Genomic DNA, 13,251 nt, shown 5'->3' with positions numbered 1-13,251 from the left:
AGTAAAACAATTATATAATATATATATATATATATATATATATATATATATATATATATATATATATATATATATATATATATATTTCAGGGGAGAGGCAAGTGGTCCCCTTGCCCCTACGTGTTAGCGCGCATGAGCATACACCTAAAAAAGGTGAGAAAATAAACGTAAAAAGTATTTAAAAAGGGTAAAGCAACAGTTAATACATAAATCACCAAAGATTTTTTTATTAGATTTTTTTTTAAGTTTTAGGCTCGCTTACCAGGAATTCACTCCTATTGAACAAACGCATACTTCAATGCAGTAAACTCTGTCCGAAGGCTTTATAATGTGATGGAAGTTATTTCATTATACCGAGCAAAAGAAAACGCTAAGTATCACGCAGAGCTAATTCATATTTCCTGCAAATAATTGTCTCTTTTTCATCTTAGCTCGTTCACTGTTCACATGCAATAAAAACGCAACACTCGCTGTTATAATTTGTTAATAAAGCATCGCCAGCTGCTTCTTGCACACTTATTTTCTTTACGAGTTAACCAACTGCTTATCAAACCACATGAACCTTAGATTTACTTTGGTTGTCTGTCTGTTGTTTGCCAGTCTCTTTGTGTATCACTTTCTCTTTTCAAAGTCAATCCTTTATTCGGAAAAGCATTCGTTTTGCTTGGGGGACAATTAGAAGGACGGTTAATTAAACAAGGAGAAAAAGTTAAAAAAGTTATAGGCCTTAAGATACTAAAACATAAACGACATTATTTTTTGCTTTTCCTCTTAGGCAGTTTAAGATAAATGTTTTAATGTTCACTGAAATGTAGTACGTTAATTCGTTAATCAAATATAATTACAGGATATTATGTTTTCGATTAGGTTATAATGTTCTATAAAGTTCTTCATTGAAAAGATCAAAAGTCTGAATTGCAGTCTTGACTTCCATATTCATTCCTTAGAGAAAAAAAAAAAAAAACACATACTGAGGGAAAACACGGTAAATAAATTAAATGCAACTCAAGAATCAAAATATCTGAAACTTCCTTTGGAGTTGAAAATAACTAAATTTAGAGGGCGACTCTGATCAGCCATCTGAAGAAGAAATAAATGATACAGTTGGTAAGTTTATATTAAGACAGTTGGTAAATTTCTATTAAGAAAGAGTCAATCGTGTACCTATCATATAATGCTGAGCAAAGGAAAAAAGAAATAGAAGGAACTACTCTAAACTGAGGCGCCGTTACATAGGAAAGGCCTCAACCATGATACCGATTCCGAACCTGAACTCCTGAGTCCTGACCTGACACAGTGACTGTGTCTGTGTGGAGGACTGTGCGACTGACTTACCATCCATCATACTGTTTCCGGCAGTTTTGTTGTATGAAGTATTTTTAGTGCAGTGTTACGAGTGCATCGCTTATGTTTTCTGGGGAATTTGCAGTGTTTGATGCTGATGAAGTTACTCCTTGAGCCTTATACTAGGTAGTTTAACTCAACTGCAACAATAGAAGGTAGGCTGGTTAGCCAATGTTATTCTGCTCTATCCTCAATAAGCTGTTCTTCACATTGTGTTGGTCCTCATTAGCCTAATGGTCAACCCTTTACCTCTACTTTATCCCTTTCAGAATCATGTTTTATACAGTGTCGGGTTGATTGTATATTTTATTAAATTGGCAGCACTACCTACCTAGCTATAGCCTAGGGTAAAAAACCGCATGGTACAGGGGTAAACCATGTACGATCAATGTGTACAACCCCAAGAAAAGTACATTATAACGCGTCCTGACATCGGAGATGGGCATCAGACGCGACTTGTTGTTGGTGAGAAACGGAGCTAAAGACCTCTACTCCGGTGTCAGGACGCGTTATAATGTACTTTTCTTGGGGTTGTACACATTGATCGTACATGGTCCACCCCTGTACCATGCGGTTTTTTACCCTATAGGGTAAACAACCGCAGACGATCCATCGTCATCGCGCTGGCCAGGCCTTATTCACTCGATATTTAATTGGTGAAACAAGAATACAATTACAACTTTTAGCATACCATTCAATAGACTGAAGTTTCGTCAACGTAATGTGATATATGAAAGCCCCATACGAACTAAAATAGCATGTGAGCTCTTCATAAAATATGTTTTCAAGGCAGTTTTGAAATCCAATATGGCGGCAATCGCGTGGCTGGCCGTTCTAACCACAGATAATCCACCATCTTTCCCACCCTTCCCAGCACTCATTTGAACAATGTTAGTATATATAGGGTAGAATATCACGACAGGCCAACCCTCATCACGGTGGACGGGTCTTATTCACTCGATATTTAATTGGTGAAACATGAATACAATTGCAACTCTAAGCATACCATTTAAAAGACTGAAGTTTCGTCAACATATTGTGATATATGAAAGCCCCATACGAACTAAAATAAGCATGTGAGCTCTTCGTAAAATATGTTTTCAAGGCAGTTTTGAAATCCAATATGGCGGCTACGTTTTGCATGGACGGTTCTCATCAGTGACGGCCACCATCTTTCCCCAGCCTTCCCAGCACTCATTTGAACAATGTTAGCGTATGTATGTAACGTTTATTGATCTTACTCAAGATTGCAGTTGTAATCAGCACAATAAAACAACATTTTGTTGCCTATATTAGTGAAAGTATGAAACTTGTTATTCCCGGGGTTATGGTTTGAACTGAATTCATTCTTACCTTGTAATCGGCGGTTTTATCCTTACTGCCATCACAACTGAAACTCCACAGTGCTTATTTGGTTGTTATTATACACATTTTGGTCTCAGTTCACTCCACATTGCACTTTAAACCTGTTGCTGTTCCTGGTTTCTAAGCGCGCGCGCCATAAACACAATTACGAACAGCAGACGACGACAGACGACGAAACTGCAAAGTTTTATTCCTTAAACTGTTTACTTTACTCGTTATTTAGTTTAAATTTACTTTGTTATTTAAAAATTTTGATTTAATTCATATATATTATCCCTTTTTTGCAACCAAATTACCCCGAAAAATTACAGATATTTCTAAAGTAGATAAAATCAAATGTTTCTAACGTTTTCGTACATTCTGGCTGCCGAAAACCATAGAGGAACGAATACGGAAAAGTGCATAAGGAAGGAACGACTACGTTTTTTTTTTTTTGCTTTTTTGTTTTTGCTAGCACTTTTCATTGATTTCAGTCTTTATTAGTATTTTGAATTTCTTTAATAATCGTATGCCAGAAATAAATGTAACCTTTAATGTTTGCATGCTTTAATGTTTGCATGCTAAGAATGGCAAAATCATCGTTGCCACATTAGTGGAGGCTTCACACATACGCCGTTCCATTATTATAAACTGTTTCCATGAATTCTAGTTGTCATAGTAATGCAATAATGATAAAATTGCTTTAATATTTATGTATATATACTTCCAATACATAGCCTAATTTCACCAATTTCAACGTTTTGTGTGTAGTCTTATACCCAGTTTGGAGGATCAACACATACCGAATGGCAACAGAGAGAGAGAGAGAGAGAGAGAGAGAGAGAGAGAGAGAGAGGAGAGAGAGAGAGAGAAAGGAAGGCGGAGGAACGAAGAAGAAAAGGGATGGCGGTGGAGGGGGGGGGAGGGGCTAGGTGGAGCTTTATACGCGTGTTCGTATCCATTTCTGCATAATGGAGTTTTTGTCTCTTGGTACAAGGACAAGTGTCGTTATTCTTTACGATTAGTGATTCACGATACCCTTATAAATTACGGCACTGGGTGTAATGCACTATAGCAAAATCTCGTTCTGTTACGAGTGTTCGTTACAGAAATAGGTATTGCCCAAAAACGTGCTTGCACTCTCTGAAACCCATAGTAGACATGCTGCTTAGTTGTCAATCAAGTTTTTATAACCAAGTATTTTTTACAAGCTAGCTATTGAATAAATTTGTATTTTTCTCAGTCAAAACATATGCCCCTCAATGCTAACTTTCCTCTTTTAACGACTTTCTGGTCATTGCCAATTCGGCCCCATAATTTCTTATGGTGCGAAAACAGACAGAGGCCCATGGACCGAAAACGATTGCGTCACACTACGGCGATAATCCAGCAGTAAAACATCTTCATATATCCAAAAAGTAAATAATAAAGATATATATGCGCATTACGATTATAACAATTACATGTATAGCTGATAACAATCTGCATGAATAACTGGTAAACTGTTCTGCAATGACAGTTGAGTATAGCAATTATTTACAATAGGTACGAAAGTGTCAAGATCGTCTGACGTCATAATACAGAACTTAAAAGAATGTTCTAATTCAGAAAAATAATTACTTAAATTTGACTCAGAGTCGAGTTACTTTTTCAATAACGAATATTTTCAAATTAATCATCATAAATATGTAAAATATTGATGTTTTACTACTTATTTAAAATTAGCTAAGAGCACGTTCTTCTCGTCAATCTTCTACCAAAACAGCTGTTAACTCCTGGCTTTTTTGTTTGGTTGTGAGGAAATCGTGTTTCGATTGTTGTAGATAAAAGGGTGCTCCAGCGTCTGTGGGTACAAGTGGTGTGCGGATTTATCACAGGAAATGGAAAGTTTGTTGACACAAGCGACTCCGTAAACATCGAGATGGCGTCAATCTTCGAAACATTTTTAGTTGTAAGTAAAAATTTCTAAAGCGTGTTGGTGAGATTTCCACTGCCGTGGGCGCCATTTTCAGTACCCTCTGTTTAAATCTTAAAATTTGGCCTTAATTTCTAACTTTGGAGAAAATACTTACTTCGAAAGGAGAGTAGAGGTCTTTAGCTCCGTTTTTCACCAACAAGAAGTCGTGACTGATGCCCATCTCCGGTGTCAGGACGCGTTATAATGTTCTTTTTCGGAGGGTGGCTAGCGTTGATTGTAGGTGGCCTGCTTGGCCTGCTGTGATATTCTACCCTATGTAACGTTTATTGATCTTACTTAAGATTGCAGTTGTAATCAGCACAATAAAACATTTTGTTGCCTATATTTGTGAAAGTATGAAACTTTTTATTCCCAGGGTCAAGGTTTGAACTGAATTCAATTTTACCTTGTAATCGGTGGTTTTATCTTTACTGCCATCACAACTGAAACTACACAGTGCTTATTTGATTGTAATTATACACATTTTGGTCTTAGTTCACTCCAAATTGCACTTGAACCACGTTGCTGTTCCTGGTTCCTAAGCACTCACTCCGTAAACACAGTTACGAGCATCAGACGACTACACTGTTTATGGGGTGCAAAGCTTTATTCACTTAATTGTTTACATTACTCATTATTTAGTTTAACTTTACTTCAAAATGTTTATTTAATTCATGTCTATTATCCCTTTTTTGCAACCAAATTAACCCTGAAAAATTACAAATATTTCTGAAGTGTACTTACGAGCAGACGACGCGAAGAAAAATTACTCATCGTTGCCAATCTAGTGGAGCTTCACACATATGCCGATGCATTTACAAACTGTTTCCATGAACTCTAGTTGTCATAGTAATGCAGTAATGATAAAATTGCTGTAATATGTATATATACTACAAATAGATATGCTAATTTCACTGATTTCCCCAGTTTTGTGTAAGTCTTATACCCAGTTTGGAGGGTAAACGCATACCAATTAACAACACTGATAAGCAATTGAAGAGCGCAAAACGCCGCAAAAAATGCCGTAATCCCCTTGAATAAGTACTGGTTAGAGGTCGGGGTTACGATTGTTGTGATGAAAGTGCCGCAGCGTCTATGGGTATAAGTGGTGTGCGGATTTAGCACAGGAAAGGGGAAGTTTGTTGACACAAGCAACTCCGCAAACATCGAGGTGGCGTAATTCTTCTAAACTTTTTTAATCATAAGTAAAAATTCCGAAAGCGTTTTGGGGTAGTGTGCACTGCGTTGGCCACACTTTTCATTACCCTCTGTTTAAATCTTAAACTATTGCCTTAATTTCTAACTTTGGAGAAAATACTTACTTCAAAAGGACTGATGACCATCTCCAAGTCAGGACGTGTTAAAATACTTTTTCGGAGGGTGGCCAAAACCGTGGTAGTCGGTGAGTTGGCCAGTCCACTCGGTTGTTTACCCCAGCTATTCAGTTCTAAGAAATGGTACCTAGCCTAGTTAGCCTAGGCCTAGTACTAATTTTCATTTTGGCTTTTCCCCTATAAGGAAGATGTGGGGCAAGTGAATGATAAAGTACCGCCTACTGCAAAAAATATGACACCCAGCATTTATTTGTAACATAAGGTCATTGGTGTTTTAAAAGCTTTCTGCTAACATAGGCTAATTCATGGAAATTGCTTTTCGAAGTGTGTGTACATGCACTAGGCTAGGTATAGCTAGTTTAGTAATTTTCAAAAAGGTTACAGTATAGGGTTCTTAGACTAGGTAACTTTTTGGCCAATAAAAGTTGTGCTACAAATGAAGTTCCTGGAGGTTTCGTTACACTCAACATACCTGCCTAACAAAGAATTTTTTGTGTAGAATTGCTGAGAGATCAATTTTATAGCAAATAAAATAATGTAACACATACTATTACAGGCTGTCCCAGGGTTACAACAGTTTCGGTTTACGACGTTCTGAGGTTACAACGCTTTTCAATTATATTTATCAGAAATTATTTCCAGGTTTACAACGCATGTTCCAGGGTTACAATGCTGATCTGGCAGAAGAAGTATGACACCAAAATTGCAAAATAATCAATATTTGAAGGTTTCTTTTGGTGAAAAATGCAATAAGAATGCAGTTTACATAGTTTTAAATGCACCCAAAAGTAAGGTTTTCTTGGGATTTTTGACGATGTTCCGGCTTACGACGATTTTTGGCTTACAACGTGTCTCAAGAACGGAACCCCCATCGTAAACCAGGGACTGCTTGTATTCACTTTGAAATGCTGTATGATCATCTTCATGGATGACTTGCTTCTTTAGTAATTGATGGTTCTTGTAGGCTAACCGAATTTAGTTTTCAGATGAGGCAAAAAGCTCATGGGCCTTCAAGCTGTAGGGTTACATCTTTACCTTATGGTTAGGAATAAGCTCTCAGCATTAAGAGGAGGACACCTGTTTCAACTTTGGTCAGTCAGCTGCAACCTGGAATGCAATATTAGTTAATAATAACGCTGTGGCAATGGAACTGACAGCCAGTTTCTGACTTTCCAAAGCTGTCTCTCCTGCAGCTAGTGTTATCGTGAGAACTTTTATCTATCGTAATAGGGGTGTTTATTGGTCACAATTTTGCCGTATTAGGTATGGAGCGGGGGAATGGCCGGTATTGTTACCTTATAATTCATAATCTGATTAATCTTTTCCTCTGTTATCGGATCCAACAAAATACAAGAACACTTCCCTAAATGTCGAATACATAGGTTTGGAAAGTCAGAAACCGGCTGTCAGTTCCATAGCCAAACCATAATAATAATACTGGTATTTCACTTACATGATTTTTGCCACTAAGTCAGGTTCGGGTGGTATTGGCTCCAGTTTTCCCTCAGCATCTTCTCTACTCAGGATGGATTGGGTGCCCTAGGTTAGGTTTGAGAGAGTAATACTTCGATGCGTCCTTGTAAGTTATAGACTTTTGGTGCTCCAGGTCAGGTTAGACACAACATCTTAGGTTAGTTTTGGGAAGGTAAGGTTAGGATTCATCCTAGACAACATAGTTCTTAACCCTTGAGAGCCGAGCTAAAAAAAATCAATATGCAGCACCCCAGGCTGGGTAAACTTTGAGATCGGCCAATTTAAGAAAGAAACGCATCAATGAAAAGAGGAAGATATGGAAATGAACAAGGCGTAAGAAAAAAAATTCTAAAAAATTCTCCCTACCCTCTATTAGAAGTTGAAAATGACTATTTGCAATCCCTTATTGGGTCTCTTTTTACAAGGGGATCGTAAATTTTACCAAGTTATACGTGTTTTCCTAATAAATAAATTTTTTATTTTGTAAATTTATAATTACAGCTCTTACAGTATCAAAGCAGATAAGAACTAAAATCAGCAACTAATTCTGAGTATTGTCAGTATATTAGTTATAAAATATTTACGTAAATTTACTGAGATCTAAGGTGCATTAACTGTTTTGGATTATACATGTCTTTTCTAATATTTTTTTGCTCTTTGCAAAATTACAATTACAACTGACATACTCTCATAAAAGATAAGAACTAAAGCCAGCAGCAACCCTTCGGTATATTTATGAGCAAATTTATGAAAAGATGTCATGTGAGAGGGAGGTAGTACATGCCCCCTTGAAGTCAAGATCACAACTAACCCCTAAGTCACCTGTTTCCTTGATCTTGGCTAGCCTGAGAGTTGTTGATAGTGAATATATGGACTATAGAAGTAATGGCACCTCTTTCCTGCCTGATTCCTCTAAAATCAATGGCACGTAATAATGTTGCTCACCATGAGTGGGTCTGTCCAACCCCAAAACCTGTTATTGCTACTCATGATTGGGTCTGTTCATTAAGGGTTAAATCATAGCCTACAGTGCAATTTTGGTTCATACAGTTACCAACGTAAACCATGCATACAGTTACCAACGTAAACCATGTATATGTGTAGACAGATCACTTGTTTTCGCAGTAAACTTTTTTTTTTTTTTACTATATTAAAAACTCAAGTCTTCCGCTGGGGCCTGCACCCCCAAATTACTTATGTAGGAAACACAACAAGAGTAACAGTATACTTGAAATCCTCCCCAACACCAAAGAGAATATTGAGGGCGAGTAAAAGATGTTTAATGTATTGCATTCAGTAATAAGAATGATAATGATTGTGTAGAGTGACTTTGTAGGCAAAGGTATAAGGTAAAGGTGTTTAAGTATTTTTTTTTGCTCAAAATTGCAGAAAACTGAATACACTGTAACCTAACTTAACCTAACCTAGGTCCTTGTGGATTGGCTTTGTTAGGATGGGGCTTTGACCTTCCCACACCCATTCTATAGATTATTGTTAAATATTACCAAGGTCTGAGATAATGTATGCCCGCCCCCTGGTCTGCAGTCAGCCTGATTCATCATCATTTGTAGCTAATGTTTATAGGTATTTCACTCAAATATCTTCGACATTGTGAAATGATAGGTGCTTGTAGCGAATGTACTATGCACGAGTGCTTGTGTGCTTTATTTTCAGTCAAGTAAAATTTGGGTAACCTCTTAACCAATTAAAACCTGATGTGATTGCCTCTTCCAGTTTTCAGAACCCAAATAATTTATTTAGATAAATGTTGCATTGTTTGAGAATTGCCTAAGAAAGGGATTTTGACAGAGGAAAAATCTATTTCTGGGCGAGAGACCTGTGCCGCCCAGTGAAATGCTCCTTATAGCATCATTTCTAAGGTATAAAACTGCTATATATACCAGAGAAAAAAGTTGCATGGAATGCTGGGCATATGCCTAGCTCGCTCACCCATATAGGGTGTCGGTATAGTAACTGGGGCATGACAAACCACTCTCAGAGGTCTCTTACCAATTAGTTATCTCCTCTCCCAACATCCCCCATTACTACGAGGTGCCGTTCTACATCCCACCACTGCCCGCCACCACCCCTACCACCCATGCATACCCAAACATTCCTCATAGCATCCCAAGCTTGGACCAGTCTAGGGTGAAGAAAAATAACGGGTGGGTTCACTGGGCGGCACAGGTCTCTCGCCCAGAAATAGATTTTTCCTCTGTCAAAATCCCTTTTCTGGGCTCAACCTGTGCCGCTCCGTGAAATAGTAACAGAGAATTGGTCCAATAGCTTGTAATTAGTTACCTGAAAAGGAATAGAATAAAAACTAGGATATATAAAGAAGGAACTTTAATACCGTATCAAAATATATAATCTAATACAAACTGACATAAAAGTAATCAGTTATCAAAACTTATTCAGGAAAAACATTTCCAAAAGAAAACAAAGGTGTCTACTAGTAACCTTTATACAAGACAAATATACATACAATACTAGTACTCAAAAGGAGAGGTTCAAGAATTTCTTGGAAACCATCAAAAGATATCACAATATATCTTAATACTATACAATTTACATCCAATAAACTAAATGTTGAGTACCAGAACAGGTTAATTACAATACAGGTGAGTACCAAATCTAATTTAATTACAGGTGAGTAACAAGGCTAAGGCAGGGACAATAAATGAGGCAGGTAGGGGAGAAAGAAAGGTAAGGAATACTGATGAATTAACTTCTTAACATGGTTCTGATATATCAGGAGGAACTACATTTCCTGCTGCCACTGTTGCAAATTTTAGGGCTTCCAAGGATTTTAAGTAATGGCGTTTAAATACTAATGGTGATTTCCAACCTGTATACTTTTTTAAATCTTCAAAATTCATATGGTTAAAATAATTAACTGACGTGGCTACTGCTCTAATATCATGAGCATGTGGAATTGATTCTGGATTAGCTTGTTTGATAAAATAAAGAATCTGCTGTCTAATTCCTTTTAAGGAAATGTTTCCTCCATTTTCTCTAATAAATAAAAGGCCTGAAGACTTATTAGAAGTTCTGTTCAGATAAGCTTTCAAAGTGTTAACTGGACATAAGGATGGATTCTGTGGAAGTGGAACAATCTTCCACGGTGACCATCGGTTCTGTGGATCCTCATTCTTTGCTAAGAATCTCTTGTCTGGAAAGATTTGTACTTCCCCAGATGCGAGAAAAACAATATGATTTGGTTCTCTAGATAATGCTGAAAGTTCAGATATTCTGGCTCCAGATGCTAAACTTACCAAAAATAAAGTTTTTCTAAACAGTGTTATGTATGAACATGAATCATTATTGGTTTCAGAGGCCAGTTTAAGAACATCATTTAAAAACCAGGAAACTGTGTGGGAGCAGGTTACTGGTTTTAGTCTGGCGCAAGCTTTTGGGATTGATGAAAAATATGAATCTGTAAGATTAATATTAAACCCAATCTGAAATATCTTCTTCAAGGCAGATTTAATTGTTGTAATTGTATTAGCTGCTAATCCCGTTTCAAACAGGGTCCTAAAAAAGGTAACTGCTAGGTTCCGAGTCATTGCTCTAACCTTAGAATCTCTTAAGAACTTTGCCAGTTTTCTTACAGCTGAATCATATTGACAAAAGGTTGATTCTCTTTTATCTGACTCTAGAAACAAGGTATTTAGAGGATCAATGTGAGCATCTCTTTGTGCTGCAAATTTCATAAAGTCCATAAAGTTAGGGCACTCCGAATTCTTGAGGAAGCTAACACACTGCGAGTTTGTACTACTTGTGTCAACTTGGGATCTGGGATATGCCGAGGGAGGAGTCCTAGTTCTACCATCAGAGGAAACCAATTGCTCTTTGGCCAATTGGGGGCTACCAGAGCTATCTGACCTTTGAAAGTCCTGAGTTTGTCTAGTACTTTCATTAACATGTTTATCGGAGGGAACAGATAAATTCTTTGCCAGGTGTTCCAATCTATGGACATGGCGTCCGTGGCATAGGCCAGAGGGTCCAGGTTGGGAGCAACATAACATTTTAGTTTGTTGTTGGATTCCGTGGCGAATAGGTCCACCTGAAGGTTCGGAATCTGTTGACAAATCCAATTGAATGAACCTTTGTCCAATGACCATTCCGACTCCACCAGAGTTGTCCTTGAAAGTGCGTCTGCTATCACATTTCTCACTCCTGCCAGGTGTACAGCTGACAGGTGCCATTGGTTTCTTGTTGCAATCGCAAAGATTGCTATCATCACATGATTTATGTGACTTGATTTGGATCCCCCTCTGTTTAAGCAATGGACTATTACTTCGTTGTCCAGAATTAATCTGATGTGTTGTTTCTTTGCCAGGGCTAGTTTCTTCAGAGTTAAGAATACTGCCATGGCTTCCAATATGTTGGTGTGGAGTTGACGCAACATTACTGACCACAAGCCTTGGACTTTTTCGTATTGGGAGTAACCTCCCCAACCGCTTAGAGAGGCGTCTGTGTGTATTACCAACTCTGGTGGTGGAAATCATAGGGGAATCGATTTTGCCAGATTCTTGGCCTTGGTCCAAGGTAGCAGTCTTTTCTTTAGTATTTGTGTGATTAGAGATATTTTGTCTCGTTTCCTCCTGTTCGCCTTGGATCGCCATACACGATTTATATCTATCAGTTTTGCCTTCAGTAATGTGTCTGTTACTGATGTAAACTGAAGTGAGCCTAGAATTCTTTCTTATCTTCTCCTGGACGTTAATTTGTCCTTGAGAAAACTTTTTGTCTTCTTTGCTATTTCTTTCCTCTTTGTTGAGAGAAGAGATAGTTTGTGTGTGATTAGGTTCCATTGCAGTCCTAACCATTGGAGGTTTATTTTGAAACCTAAGTGTTCCAAAAATGTTATGACCTTGTTTATCGCCTTTATGCAATCCTCTACATTGCTGGCCCATATAAGCCAATCATCTAGATAGGCCACTAACTGTATTCCTTGAGTTCTCAGCTCTTGGACTACTGTCTCTGCCAGCTTCGTAAATATCCTGGGCGCTATACTGAGTCCGAATGGCATCACCTTGAATGAGTATGCCCTTCTGCCTAGTTTGAATCCTAGAAAGGGACGAAAATGCCTTGCTATCGGAACATGATAGTAAGCTTCTGTAAGATCTATAGAGGTGGTGACGGCCCCACGGGGAAGTAAGGTCCGCACCTGCGAGATAGTCAACATATGGAACTTGTCGCATTGAATGTAAGTATTCAGATGTGACAAGTCTAGAATCACCCTTCTTTGTGCTGAGTCTTTCTTTGGAACGCTGAACAAGCGTCCTTGAAATTTCAAAGATTTTACTTCTTTTACTGCATTCTTTTGCAAAAGATCTTTGGTGTATAGGTCCAGTCTGCCGATGGAGCTTGATGAAAACTAGTTAGTGGAGGGGGCTCTTTTATCTAACTCCACCCCAGACCCTTGGATACTATGCTGGAAGCCCACTTGCTGAACTTCCACCGGCTCCGAAATTTGTATAGTCTTCCCCCTACCTGAGATGTCTCAATGGTTTGAAGAGGGTCTGTTTCCTTGTCTGCCCCTGTATCCTCTGCCTCTTGTTGAAGTCCTTCCACCTCTATTATGAAAGTTACCTCTGGCTCTACTACCTCTGGCGTACCTATTGTACCCATGGAACACACCTTGTGTCTCAAAGGAGGGGTTAAAAGCCGGAGAAGGAGCTTGATGTTGAGGAGGCTGAGTCATCCAAACATATTGTTGTTGTTGGGGTTGGGATTTAGATGTAGACGGCTGAGTCCCTTGAGGTACAGGAATCGTCGCCTGAATGACAGCTT

General features: G+C 38.2%; 1 long non-coding RNA gene across 1 annotated transcript in view; it reads left to right on the top strand.

The window, feature by feature from the left end:
- Positions 1-1,294: 1,294 nt before the first annotated feature.
- Positions 1,295-13,251, top strand: part of LOC135212654 (uncharacterized) — a 267,561-nt gene continuing 255,604 nt past the window's right edge. Inside the window, exon 1 of the long non-coding RNA XR_010313959.1 lies at positions 1,295-1,499. This is a non-coding gene — a long non-coding RNA (uncharacterized LOC135212654). The remainder of the gene's footprint in view (positions 1,500-13,251) is intronic.

The sequence above is a fragment of the Macrobrachium nipponense genome, chromosome 41, assembly GCF_015104395.2.
Source record: "Macrobrachium nipponense isolate FS-2020 chromosome 41, ASM1510439v2, whole genome shotgun sequence".
Taxonomy (NCBI): Eukaryota; Metazoa; Arthropoda; class Malacostraca; order Decapoda; family Palaemonidae; genus Macrobrachium; species Macrobrachium nipponense.
This window is presented reverse-complemented; position numbering and strand designations above follow the sequence as displayed.